The sequence below is a fragment of the Muntiacus reevesi genome, chromosome 1, assembly GCF_963930625.1.
Source record: "Muntiacus reevesi chromosome 1, mMunRee1.1, whole genome shotgun sequence".
NCBI classification, from domain to species: Eukaryota; Metazoa; Chordata; class Mammalia; order Artiodactyla; family Cervidae; genus Muntiacus; species Muntiacus reevesi.
This window is the reverse complement of record NC_089249.1, coordinates 127,280,914-127,295,700: the sequence shown is the minus strand read 5'-3', so window position 1 is coordinate 127,295,700 and position 14,787 is coordinate 127,280,914. Positions and strand designations below refer to the sequence as shown.

Here is a 14,787-nt window from a genome sequence, read left to right as displayed (position 1 = left end):
CAAGTCTGTAATTTCTCAGATACTAATAGAAAAGTACTTTTTTGTGTTTTACAATAATATTAGGGAATAAATCTACAAAGCTTAAGAATGCAGTAAAAAATATCATGACTTTCCCTAAACATGACTTTAAAACATTTGTTTTCTTTTAAGCTAATATTTTTGTATTGGTTAGATTATTCCTCTGTGACTAATTTGTTCCTGCTATTTTTTTTTTTTTACTTTTTTTTTCCCTATTTATTTTTATTAGTTGGAGGCTAATTACTTTACAATATTGTAGTGGTTTTTGCCATACATTGACATGAATCAGCCATGGATTTACATGTGTTCCCCATCCCGATCCCCCCTCCCGTCTGTTCCTGTTATTTTGACTATAAGTAGGAAATAAATGTGACAGAATAAGTGAAGAAATAAATCAAGATGTAGCTATGCAAATGTTCCTTACATGTAAGCTTCTTAAAAATATATCCTTGGTTATAGGTTACACATGAGAAACATATCAAAGTGCTTACAATGATAATGAAAAGCATTATATAAAACTTTAAGTCATTTCTGCCCATTTACTAGTGAAAAAATAAGCTTAAAACTGTCATATGTGTCTCAGAATTTAACAGTGGCATTCTAAAATGATTCAGCATAGTTTACCATTCCAAATTCCTATATAATAAAAAGTAAAAATCTACACAGAAAATGCAGATGGCCTGTTTTGTGTATAAAATTTGTTACTGGAGATGTTCACTAAAATACAGTAGAAAATTATAAAATAAAATACACAATGTCAATTATATCTCAACTTTTTAAATTGGAGAAACAGAATAATAGAGTAGATAGTGATTAAGAAATACTAATATCTATCCTCAAACACTTCATTTCTATTCCATTTGTGTTTTGTTTGGTTTTTTTAACTGCACAGATGGCTTGTGTGATCCTTGTTCCCCAACCAGGGATCAACCAGAGGTCCCCTGCAGTGAAAGCGCAGAGTCCTCACCACTGGACCACCAGGGAATTCCCTCATTTGTTTTCAAATGTTAAAAAACACATTAGGTAAAGTCACACAAAAAATTAATACACATCTAAGTATTCCTAAATTTAAAAGTTGATATAAATGTTCTTGTAACAAAGAATTAAACTAGTCAAAACTCTTCTTACATTCCCTACACTACCCAGCAGTCTTCATTTCATTCATTGTGCATTTCAAATTTAAGATTCTGCACAAAACTATATGCTTTTGGAGCAGGTAAACTATTAAGAATTGCAACAAGCTACCATAATTTTAAATTATTTAAGTATAGTAACTTGCTCCAGAAGTTTAAAAAGGTTAGCTATTCTGTCCTTTTAAAAGCATACAAAATAGAAAACAAACCATTTAAATCCAATTCCTAAGGCCTTATTTATGCCTTTCCACAGAGCTTTGCTTGTGTTCACGTACTAACAAAATTCATTGACTATTCAAGAATTCCAAAACCAAATCCAAAAACCATTCCTGACTGAAAAGAATTACTTTTCCTACTATTTGCAGTCTAACACTAGTACTACTGTGTTAAACAGATTACAGTATCTCAGATTCACAGCACATGTGAAATCACTTCAAAAGACTACAAAAAAAAAACTCACTAGAAAATGTATCAGTTCCACTGACATAGCAAAGTTATATGCCACACACTTACTATAAAAGTAAAACTGTGACATCTAGGCTAAATGCAATCTAAATTATAAAACAATAATTTTTTTTTTTTTACTTTTCTAAGACCTTCGGGAAAAAACTCAGAACAAAGGTTACAACACAAACTCATATTTGGCATCCAGTTCTTCAGTTATCGGAGAAGGCAATGGCACCCTCACTCCAGTACTCTTGCCTGCAGAGTCCCACGGACGGAGGAGCCTGGTAGGCTACAGTCCATGGGTTCTTGAAGAGTCAGACACGACTGAGTGACTTCACTTCACTTTTCACTTTTCTTCAGTTATAATCGAAAATATTAAACACACACACTACACTTTAAATTATTTTAAAAGAAAACAAAGAGAGACAGTCAAAGCTGGTTGTAAAAAGCATGAAGATAATGGTCAAAGACATAAATACTTTTCCTAAACAATTAAGTGTATCATCATTACTTGCTACAGAGAGTTGAACCGAATTTTCACTTGGTACAAAGTATGTTCAGGAAGATCACAACATCCAGGCTCCCTCAACTGTTTAGAACCAGAGGTTCAATGTGTTGAATGCCTCCTACAGGTTTTAGAGATAAGCATATTTCACAGGCAAAATAAAGGAAGTATAAAGAGCATCCTTTAGGATGGACTGGTTGGATCTCCTTGCAGTCCAAGGGACTCTCAAGGAGAGAGTCTCTACCTACCAAAAATCATAACTGTTTGATCATGAGAAAACCACATTGCCCTTCTGCATTTCATCCATAAAACAGGAGACGTAACACCTGCCCACTACATTTCAGGGCTACTGTGAAGTTCAGTAAGTTTATGCCTGCAAAGTACTGTAGAATGCTGGCTTTTGAAATTTTTTATACTGTTTTCCAAACTTTAGATTCAGCAGTTCTGAACATGGCAAGCATGCTGCTAAGTCACTTCAGTCGTGTCCGACTCTGCGAGACCCCATCCCTGGGATTCTCCAGGCAAGAACACTGGAGTTGGTTGCCATTTCCTTCTCCAATACATAAAAGTGAAAAGTGAAAGTGAAGTTGCTCAGTCATGTCCGACTCTTCGCGACCCCATGGACTGCAGCCTACCAGGCTTCTCCGCCCATGGGATTTTCCAGGCAAGAGTACTGGAGTGGGGTGCCATTGCCTTCTCTGATGGCAAGCATAAATATTTTTGTTTGTTTTTTGTTTTTTGTTTGTTTGTTTGTTTGTTTTTAAATATTTTTAATTAACTACTTTAGGTCATTCCAGAGCAGGGGTTCCCCCAAAGATGAGGCTCAAACTTTGAAAAAATTCCATCACTTTCTTCTAAAGAAATTTTAATGCTTGTAAAGCATTACCCTAGGGATTTAATGCAAATTTCTAAACCTCATCCTTAGAACTTCAGATTCAATGAAGTTGGGGCAGGGCACAGAATCCTCATTTTTATCACACTCACTGTAGGTGATTGAGATGTAAACAGCTCATGACCCACACTTCTACAAAACCTAAAGCAGATTATTCCCCTTGTACATTTCTCAAATCTAATTTCAATAAATTTCAAATTTCCCCACCTCTAGTGTCATGAAGTTATGACCAACCTAGACAGCATATTAAAAAGCAGAGACATTACTTTGTCAACAAAGGTCCGTCTAGTCAAGGCTATAGTTTTTCCAGTAGTCATATACGGATGTGAGAGTTGGACTACAAAAAAAGCTGAGCGCCGAAAAATTGATGCTTTTGAACTGTGATGTTGGAGAAGACTCTTGAGAGTCCCTTGGACTGCAAGGAGATCCAACCAGTCCATCCTAAAGGAGATCAGTCCTGGGTGTTCATTGGAAGGACTGATGCTGAAGCTGAAACTCCAATACTTTGGCCACCTGATGTGAAGAGCCGACTCATTTGAAAAGACCCTAATGCTGGGAAAGATTGAAGGCAGGAGGAGAAGGGGATGAGATGGCTGGATGGCATCACCAACTCAATGGACATGGGTCTGAGTCAACTCCGGGAGTTAGTGATGAACAGGGAGGCCTGGCATGCTGCGGTTCATGGGGTCACAAAGAGTCGGACACGACTGAGCAACTGAACTGAAATAAGTGGTCATGAAGGGCATGACCAATATTAGGCCTTCATCATTTCTTACTTCAACTAATCCACCTGACTTGTAATTGGTTGCTTTAAGTCTTGCTCCTTACAAATTCATGGTCTACAGAGAAGTCTAAGGTACACATTTCTGTCACTCTCTTGTCTAAAACCCTTTCAAGGGACTTCCACTTCTGGCCAAGGCAGAGTAACAGAGATGAGAGGTACATTCCTATTTAAAACAACTGAAAATTTGGGCAAACTGTACAAAAATGTTTTTCAGACACTTGAAACCAGACAACACAGAACAGTGATCAATGAAAGACAAGAAACAAATAAAGCAAAGCCTTTAATAGCCCCAGCTTCCTGATTGGAGTTTCCAGACTGCAGAGCGAGGAGGGTAATCTCAGGCAAACCAGTCTCCTGGTGTTAAGACGAAGAATGCAGTCTGGGGAGACCCAGGTAGCTAAGGTTTCCAGAACACTTACTTGTACCAAAGAGGAGGGAGCATCAAAAAAAAAAAAAAAAACAAGTAAGACCTAGAAGATCTACAGAGATCCTCCTCAAGTCTTGAGCTGAGTACTCATCAGTATATGCAGTATATCCAAGGCCTGGAAAATCACTCCTACCCACAGCCAGGGGAATACTAGGAAATGTGCAACAACTAACGACAGTTACTGGTTTACAGTTCCTGGTTCACAGGGTTACCAGTGACTCCAGTGTGAATATTCCTACCCATGGCTAATTTCAAGTTATCAAGCAATATCACTGAGTGCAAAGATGAGAAGAGATACATAGCAGAACATCAAACATTACACAGTATTTCTACAATAATGATACAATAGATATAAATTACCACCAAAGCACAAAAGTAGTAATAAGCAATAATGTAACTGGGATCTTCCCTGATGGTCAGTCCAGTGGTTAAGAATCTGCCTGCCAATGCAGGCAACGCAGGTTCAACCCCTGCTCCAGGGCGACCCCATATGCCGCTGGGCAACTAAGCCCGTGCCACACGCTCCAGAGCCTGCCAGCCACAATTATTGAAGCCGGAGGGCCTAGAGCCCACAAGAGAAGCCACCGCTATGAAGAGTAGCACTCACTCACCACAACTAGAGAAAACACCTGAGCACATCGAGAAAGACCCAGCACAACTAAAAGTAAATAACTTTTTTTTTTTTTTTTAAAGGAGAACAGAGAAAAATGACAATAAGATTGAAAGCAGACTAGTCACTGGGAATGACACAAGACAGTGAAGTCTATCTTTGTATTGAAAGCCAACTGTCTACTAGTGAAATAAAGATGACTTCTGACTATAAATGCTGAAAGATGTCACCACCAACAGAAATAGACTATAAGAAATGTTAAAAAGAAATTCTTCAGACAGAAGAAAAACCATACTGGTGGGAACTCTGGATCTAACCAAACAAATGAAAAGCACCAGGAACGGAAAATCAGGGTAAATATAAAAGACTTTTTCCCCTTAGTTGTGATATCTCTTTAAAAGAAAACTGACTATTTAAAACAAAAACAACACTAATATACTGTGAAGCTTATAACATACATAGAAGTGAAAGATAATAATAGCACAACAAACAGGAAGAGGGAAATACAATGATGTAAGGTTCTTAACACTACATGTGAAGCGGTATAATTTCAAGACACCCTGTAATAAGTTAAACCCTAAAAGGAATCACTGTTTAAAACTGACATTTAATAAGCCAACAAAAGAAATAAAAGAAAACATAAAAAACAAAAAAAAAATACTAAGTTCAAAAGAAGGCAGGATAGAAAGAAAAGAGAACAAAAAAATAAATATATGAAAAAATTTTAACAGCAGCAAGGTAATATATTTAAACAACTATGCATACATACATATGTATGTATGTATGTACATAGTAAATGGCCTAAAAACAGCTTAGTTATTTGGAAAAATTTTTTTGGAAAGAATAACAATAAATTTTTAAAGATTCAAGTAATATAAATTGTGACCATGATAGAATTAAGTCAGAAATCAACATTAAAAGAATTGTCTCAAAATCCCCAAATATCTCAAAATAATAGCATGTTTCTAAATACCCCATGAGTCAAAGAAAAAAGAGAAAAGAAGGGAGAAATTAGAAAATAGTATAACTAAAAGAAAATGAAAACAACACAATTAGGATCTATGAGATGCAACAAAAGTTAACACTTAAAAGGAAAATTTACAGCAGAAAACATACTGGAAAAAAAGTAACTCAACTCAATGACAGCACCCACCTTAAGAAACTAGAAATAACAATAATAATACAGCCACATTAAAAAGAAAGGAAAAAATAAAAAACAGAAATCAATGAAACTGAAAACAGAAAAATAAAAATCAATAAAAACAGTGAGTCTCTTGTCAGACTAATTAGGAAAAAACTATATAAATTTCTAATATTAAAAAACAATGAAGTGATGTAACTGTAGATTCCATATTTAACAGATAATTATTCCAACAAGGGTACCAAGACAAATCAATGGGGAAAAAAATTATAATCCTTCCCCCCAAAATGGTGTTAAAACAACAGAATATCTACATGCAATAGAAAGCTGGACACCTACTTTGCATTCTCTTCAAAAATTAACTAAAAATGAATCAAAGACGAATGTGTACGAGTTAAAAGTATAATATTTTTAGAAGAAAATTAAGCATAAATCCTTGTTACCTTGGATTAGACAATGGTTTCTTACATATGACCCTAAAAAGCACAAACATCCAAGGACAAATACTACATGATTCCATTTATATGTGGTACCTAAAGTATAAATCAAATTCATACAGATATAAAATAGACTGGTGGCTTCCAAGAACTAAGAGAAGGTAATGGCAAGTTATTGTTTAATGGATAGAGTTACAGCTATACAAAATTAAAGACACTTACAGATGGATGGTAGTGATGACCGCCCAACAATGTGATATACTTAATGCCACTAAAAACTGTGCACTTTAAAAATGATCAATTTTACAAGAATGCCCACTGTCACCATTTCTATTTAACATAGTATTGTAAGTCTCAGTCACAACCATCAAAAAAGAAAAAATAAATAAAAGATAACAAATTGAAAACAAAAAAGTAAAATTGGCACTATTTGCAGATGACATGATAATGTATGTAAAGAACCTTAAAGTCTCCACCCCAAAACTATTAGAACTAATACATAAATTCAACAAGTTTACAGAATACAAAATTAGTAAGTAAAAATCTGTTGCACTTCTACACATTAACAATGAAATATCAGCGAGAGAAAGTAAAAATACAGCCCCACTTAAAACTGCATTAAAAAATAAAATACCTAGGAATAAACTGAACCAAGGCAGTAAAAGACCTATATTCTGAAAACTACAAAACAATGATCAAGGAAAATGAAGATTATTCAAAGAAATGGGAAGATGTTCACTGTTCTTGGATTGGGAAAAAATCAACATTAATTATTAAAATGGCCATACTACTCAAAGTAACCAACATAATCCATCCCTATCAAAACACCAAGGATATTTTTCACAGAACTAGAAAAAATAATCCTAAAACTTATATAGAATCAAAAAAGGCCCCAAACTGCCAAAGCAATCTCAGAAAAAAGAACAATGCTAGAGGTACATAACTCTCCCAGACTTCAAACTATACTCCAAAGCTACAATAATCAAAATAGCATAGTACTGGTGCAAAAACAGACACATAGAATAACGGAACAGAATAAAGAGCCCAGAAATAAACACATGCTCACACAGTCAATTAGTCCATGACAAAGGAAACAAGGATATATAATGGAGAAAAGACAGCCTCTTCAACACGTTGTGCTGAGGAAACTGGACAGCCACAATGAGATAAGAACATTCTCTCACTTCTCACACAAAAATAAACTCAAAAATGGTTTAAAGACCTAAATGTAAGACACAAAACTATACAACTTCCAGAAAAGAACATAGGTGGGACACTTTTTGACACAAATCATAGTGATATTTTCTGGGATCAATTTCCTAAGGCAAAAGAAACAAAAGCAAAAATAAACAAATACAACTTAATTAAATTCAAAAGCTTTTGCACAGCAAAGGAAACGTCAGTTTAATGAAAGACAACCTATGAATGGGAGAAAATATTTCCAAGTGATATGGCTGACAAATGGTTAATACCCAAACTGCTCAAATAACTCAAAATAAAAAATAATCCAACCAAAACAGGGGGCAGAAGACTTGAATAGACATCCTTCCAAAGACAAACAGTCAGCTAACACGCACATGAAAAAATGCTCAACATCACTAATTATTCAGTTCAGTTCAGCTGCTCAGTCGTGTCCGACTCTTTGCAACCACATGAATCACAGCACGCCAGGCCTCCCTGTCCATCATAAACTCCCGGAGTTTACTCAAACTCATGTCCATTGAGTCGGTGATGCCATCCAGCCATCTCATCCTCTGTCGTCCCCTTCTCCTCCTGCCCCCAATCCCTCTCTGCATCAGTGTCTTTTCAATGAGTCAACTCTTCGCATGAGGTGGACAAAGCATTGGAGTTTCAACCTCAGCATCAGTCCTTCCAATGAACACTCAGGACTGATCTCCTTTAGGATGGACTGGTTGGATCTCCTTGCTGTCCAAGGGACTCTCAAGAGTCTTCTCCAACACCACAGTTCAAAAGCAAACTCTCACATCCATACATGACCACTGGAAAAACCATAGCCTTGACCAGACAGACCTTTGTTGGCGAAGTAATGTCTCTGCTTTTTAATATGCTATCTAGGTTGGTCATAACTTTCCTTCCAAGGAGTAAGCATCTTTTAATTTCATGGCTGCAATCACCATCTGCAGTGATTTTGGACCCCAAAAAAATAAAGTCTGACACTGTTTCCACTGTTTCCCCATCTATTTCCCATGCAGTGATGGGACCAGATGCCATGATCTTAGTTTTCTGAATGCTGAGCTCTAGGCCAACGTTTTCACTCTCCTCTTTCACTTTCATCAAGAGGCTTTTTAGCTCCTCTTCACTCTCTGCTATAAGGGTGGTATCATCTGCATATCTGAGGTTACTGATATTTCTCCCGGCAGTCTTAATTCCAGCTTGTGCTTCCTCCAGCCCAGAATTTTTCATGATGTACTCTGCATATAATTTAAATAAGCAGGGTGACAATATACAGCCTTGACGTACTTCTTTTCCTATTTGGAACCTGTCTGTGGTTCCATATCCAGTTCTAACTGTAGCTTCATGACCTGCGTACAGGTTTCTCAAGAGGCAGGTCAGGTGGTCTGGTATGCCCATCTCTTGAAGAATTTTCCACAATTATTAGAGAAATGCAAATCAAAAGCACAATGAGGTTTCACCTTACACTGATCAGAATGTCTATTATCAAAGAGAATACAGGGCTTCCCTGGTGACTCAGTGGTAAAGAATTTGCTTGCTGTATGGCAAAAACCACTGCAATATTGTAAAGTAATTAGCCTCCAATTAAAATACATAAATTAATTAAAAAAAAAAAAGAACTCGCTTGCTAAAGCAGGAGACATGGGTTCAATTTCTTATTCAGGAAGATCCCACAGGCTGCAGAGCAACAAAGTCCATGCACTACAACTACTGAGCCTGTGCTCTAGAGCCCATAAGTCACAACTACTGATCCCACATGCCACAATTACTGAAGCCCGCACACCCTAGAGTCCACGCTCCATAGCAAGAGAAGTCACCGCAGTAGAAGCCTGTGCACTTCAACTAGAGAAAAGCCATCGAAGTAATGAAGACCCAGCACAGCCAAAAATAAATAAACAAATTAAAAAAAATAATAATACAAATAACAAATGTTGTGAGAGTGTGGAGAAAAGGGAACCCTTGTACACTGTTGACAGGAAATTGGTGTAATCTGGAGCACCTACTATGGAAAACAGTATAGTAGCTCCTTTAAAAACTAAAAAATAGAACTACCAGGGAAATTCCTGTTGGTCCAGGTAAGGTTCCACACTTTGATGTATGGAAAAAAACCAGAAACACTTTTTGAATTAAAGACACGTGCAACCCAGTGCTCACAGCAGCACTATTTATAACAGCCAAGACACGGAAGCAACACAAGCGCCCGTCAACACGCGCCTGGGCTAGGAAGGCACCCCCACACGGGACCATTACTCAGCAGTAGAGAGTGAGACACCGCCATTCGCAGCACATGGACAGACCAGGGGAACATGATGCTTAGTGAAGTGAGTCAGAAAGACATATACTCTGTCACCTGTATGTGTCACTTAACTCTAAAAACCAATACAAATGAATGTACATGCAAGACAGACTCACAGATACACAAAACAAACTTGCAGTTACCAAGAGAGAGACAAAAAGGGGGAGAAACAAATTAAGGGTATGTGATTAATAGATAACAAACTACTACATATAAAATATATAAGCAATAAGGATCTACTATATAACACCAAAAATATCTTCTTTATCTTGTAATAACCTACAATAAATATAATCTGCAAAAATACTGAATCACTATGCTATATACCTGAAACTAATACAATTATGTAAATCAACTATACTTCAATTTTTAAATAGTCAATTTTAAGATATGTATGTTTTACCACAATTTAAAAATTGAAAACAAGCAATCACAAAATACAGATAAACTGTAATCACAAAAATTTAAGCTTTTTGTGCCTTTTGTGTTTCTAAGAACTCTATCAAGATAACGAGACAACCCACAGAATGAGAGAAAATATTTACAAATCACTCATCTACAAAGAACCTTCACAACTCAGTAAAAACATAAGCGATCTAAAAAGTGACTAATGGACTTGAATACATATTTCTGCAAAAAAAGAAGTATAAATAGCCAATAAGCATATGAAAAGATGCTCAACATTGTTGGTCATCAGGGAACTATAAATCAAAACCACAGTGAGATATTGCTTAATACCCACTATGACTAGTATGACAAAAAATGAAAAGCCAATATTGACAGGATATGGAGAAATTAGTACCCTCATACATGCTGGTGTAAATACAAACCGCTGCAGCTTTGGAAAAGTCTAGCAGTTCCTCAATAAGTTAATAAAATTACCATGAGGCAAGAATTTCATTCCTAGATACATACCCAGGAAAAAGAAAACATTTTCACACAAAAACTGAATTTTCACAGCATTGTTATTCATAATAGGCAGAAAGTGAAAACAACTCAAATGTTCATAAACTGCTGAATGGATGTATAAAATGTGGTATACAATGGAATATTTATACAGCCCTAAAAATGAATGCAGTATTGGTACAAGTTACAACATGGATGAAACTTAAAAACCTGATACATGAAAGAAGACAATCACCAAAGGTCACATATTGTATAATTCTATTTATATGAAATGTTCAGAACAAGTAAATTCATAGGCAAAATCTACAAAAAGGAGATTAGCAGCTGTAGACTGGAGGAAAGGAAGAGACAGTAGAAAGCAATTGCTAATGGGTGTAGGGTTTCTTCTTAGAGAGATAAAAGTGTTCCGCAGATGACGGTTACACAATTTTATGAATATTCTAAAAATTACTGAATTATACACTTTAAAGGGATAAATATTATTATTTCTAAATTTTATAGGAATTTCCCTGGTGGTCCGGTGGCTAAGACTCTGCCTCCCAATGCAGGGGATCCAGGTTCAATTACTGGTCAGGAAACTAGGTCCTACATGCTATAAAGAGTTTGCATGCCGCAATGAAGATAGAAGAACCCATGTGCACAACTAAGACCTAGTACAGTCAAACAAATAATAAAAGTGATAAATAAATAGTATTTAATAAATTAAAAATAAATAAATAAATAAATAGTATTTAATAAATAAATGAAACTATTCCCTTTGCCTCAAGTGACTGTGCCTTTTTTTCTATAAGCTGCTGCTGCTGCTGCTAAGTCACTTCAGTCATGTCCGTCCCTGTGTGACCCCATAGACGGCAGCCCACCAGGCTCCCCCGTCTCTGGGATTCTCCAGTCAAGAACACTGGAGTGGGTTGCCATGTCCTTCTCCAATGCATGAAAGTGAAAAGTGAAAGTGAAGTCGCTCAGTCGTGTCCGACTCCTAGCGACCCCATGGACTGCAGCCTACCAGACTCCTCCGTCCATGGGATTTTCCAGGCAAGAGTACTGGAGTGGGTTGCCAAAACACTGCTCTTCAGTAAAGTGAGAAAAAAGTCAGAAAATATACTTCATTTTCCATAAAGTGAGATTTACTCAATTTAAAGAATTCCTTTATTCTGAATCTGTGTCACCCCTCTTTACTGGTATGAAAGGGAGTACCTGTAAAGATTCTAATATTTTTTAAACAAAATTAAAAGCTGGCCATCCCATACTGATTCCAAAATACTGAAAATTATACTAAACTACTCTGTAACAGTATTTTTAACTTTTTGTTAATTAAATACAATAACTTGGAACCACTGAGGTTGTAATTAAAGAAGACAAAATAATCAGGCTATCATTTCGTTGTTTTTTGCCTTGAGGTGGGACACACAGGGCCCCAACCAGGAATAGATCCAAACCCCTCTGCTGTGAAAGCAGGATGTCCTAACCCACTGGACCACCAGGGAATTTCCAGGCTGTCATTTATAAATATTATTCAGGTATATTTCATATTAGTGGATCAAAACAGTGTTGAATAAAGAAAAAACATTTTTAAAAGTTAATCCAAGGGGATAAATGGAGCTTTTAAAAAACCTGTTTAGAAGCAATTTTTCTATAAGCTACCGACTCATCAACCACTGGAGACAATTTTCCAATTTTCCCCATGAGTTTCAGAGTCCTATGTGGATTTATATGCAATAATTCAGTTAACTCTGTACTTCTCAAAATATATTATTCAGTCCTCTGCTGACAATTTCAAAATTAGTAAAAGAATGAACTTTCAATTTTATTCAAGTAGTGTTTATTTCATGGAATATTCTTTTTAAAAGGATAACTAGTTTATTAAATCAATGATTTTATTCCATTTTAATTGAGGAGTTCTGGCATGCTGCAGTCCATGGGGTCACAAAGAGTCAGACACAACTGAGTGACTGAACTGAACTGAGGCTGAAAAGTCTAGTCAAAGAGAAGTATAAAGAATTATACAGATTATATTAAGATACAACAAAACAATGAAGCCATGAGGATTAATATTTGAGCAATGGTGTTATTATATCCTACAAACATACAAGTCATCTTTCATAAACACCAATATTTAACTCCACATGGAACACATATTCAAAGTTGTTGATAAAAATTCACATTTGCCCAATGATTTACAAACTCGACTTCAAAGATGAATTAAGAGTAGAAAATCTTGATTCCCAAATACATAAACCTTTTCACAAAAACTCTTTCAAAAATGCATTTTTAAGCAAATACAGTACCAAGTGAGAGAGTTAACTTAGTTAAGTCTTAAAGTTCCCATTTTACAGTGATGGAATGAATGTGAAAAGCCATTGTGTAGGAGGCACTTTGCCTAAGGATACTTTAAAGGCCTCTACTAGTATTCCAAGTTCAATAAATGGACTGCATCAGGAAAAAAAGAAAAAATTAAAAGAAGAAAACCTCAATAGAGTTCTCCAAATTTCCCTTGAATATAATATCTATTTCTATTTTCCCAGACTCAACATCAAAAGACTTCATCTAGAAATATTTATGGCTAGGTACTTTTTCATTTTGGGGTCTTTTGACCTTTTTCCCTTGGCTGTAAAGTCATTACAATTTTGTACGTCAACTTGAAGTAAGTTCCTTACAGAAGATAAAATCAAGAGTATTTTTCCCTTTCCAAAGGCAAAGTCTAAAACCACTTTTTAACAGCTAAATCAGCTAGACTCAAGGAGTCTAGTGGCTTGTAAACAAATCATTAACTATTCTTAATTATATGTCAACTAACCATGTTTATTTCTGTAGTAAAAATTCTAATCTATTGAGCAAATTAAAGAAACCTAGGAAGACTGAAATAAAAGATGCTGGAAAACACTGGAAAACCCAGAACTCAGAGTGGAAAAACCTGTAATCTTGAATCAAAGGTGATTCGCCTATACAGTGTAAATGCACCTACAGCATATATTGAAAGGCACCTGAATATGCTGGGTATTGGGGTGGGAGATAGTTTTAGGTTCGAATCCTACTTAACTAGTTATGTGACCTAGAGCAATTAACCTGACACTCATTCCTCACCTGTGAAATGGGAATAAAGCACTCCTAATACACAGCATTACCCTGAGGATTAAATGAAATAATTTATATATAGTACTCCCAGCACACAGTGCTTAATCAACAGATATACATAATAATGACTGTTAACATCTATTATGTCTAATACTAGACACTATACTTTATATTCATTATCTCATTTAAAACTCTCAAAAATCTAAGGAAGGAGGTCCTATTATATAACTCCCATTTTACAGATGAGAAAACTAAGGCTTGAAAAGTGAACTATTTTATTCAACATTACACAGCTAATTAAGTGGCAGAACAGAGAGTGTTAACCACTTTGATACTGTGCTTTACAATAAAAGAGGAACTTTCTCATTATACCCTCACAATAGTCTCAAAAGTAAGACAAGCTAGGCATCATCTTCATTTCCTCCAATATACGGCAACAAACCCAAGAAATGCCTATGATCACACAACTAATAGAGCCAGAATTTGAGCACAGATCTTACTACTCAAACCAAAGTTCAATCAGGACTTCCCTGGCAGCCCAATGGTTAAGGCTCGAAGGATGGATCCCTAGTCAGGAAACTAAGATCCAAAATGCTGCATAAGGCAGTCAAAAAAGCACAAAACAAACAAACAAAAAAAGGAGTTCAATCTATGAGGTTCTGTGGCTCTCTACATTATGGTAGTAATTTCTACAAACTGTGAATGAAGATTAAGATTAAGGAAATAAGATAAGCTACATCTAAAAAAGATATATGATCTATGTTAATATTTTCTCCCAAGTGCTGTCAACAGTCAAATTTACCAGAAGTTAAAACACAGATTTACTTAAGAATATCAATAACATTATACTAGTTATACAAAGTCTGTGAGAATATCCCAGAGCTAACCAAAAGCATAAGATATTTTAACAGGTCTACTACTATTT

General features: G+C 35.8%; 1 protein-coding gene across 5 annotated transcripts in view; it reads right to left on the bottom strand.

Moving 5' to 3' along the window:
- ZZZ3 (zinc finger ZZ-type containing 3) overlaps positions 1-14,787 on the bottom strand; it is a 118,178-nt gene that overhangs the window by 71,950 nt on the left and 31,441 nt on the right. The window lies entirely within an intron of this gene.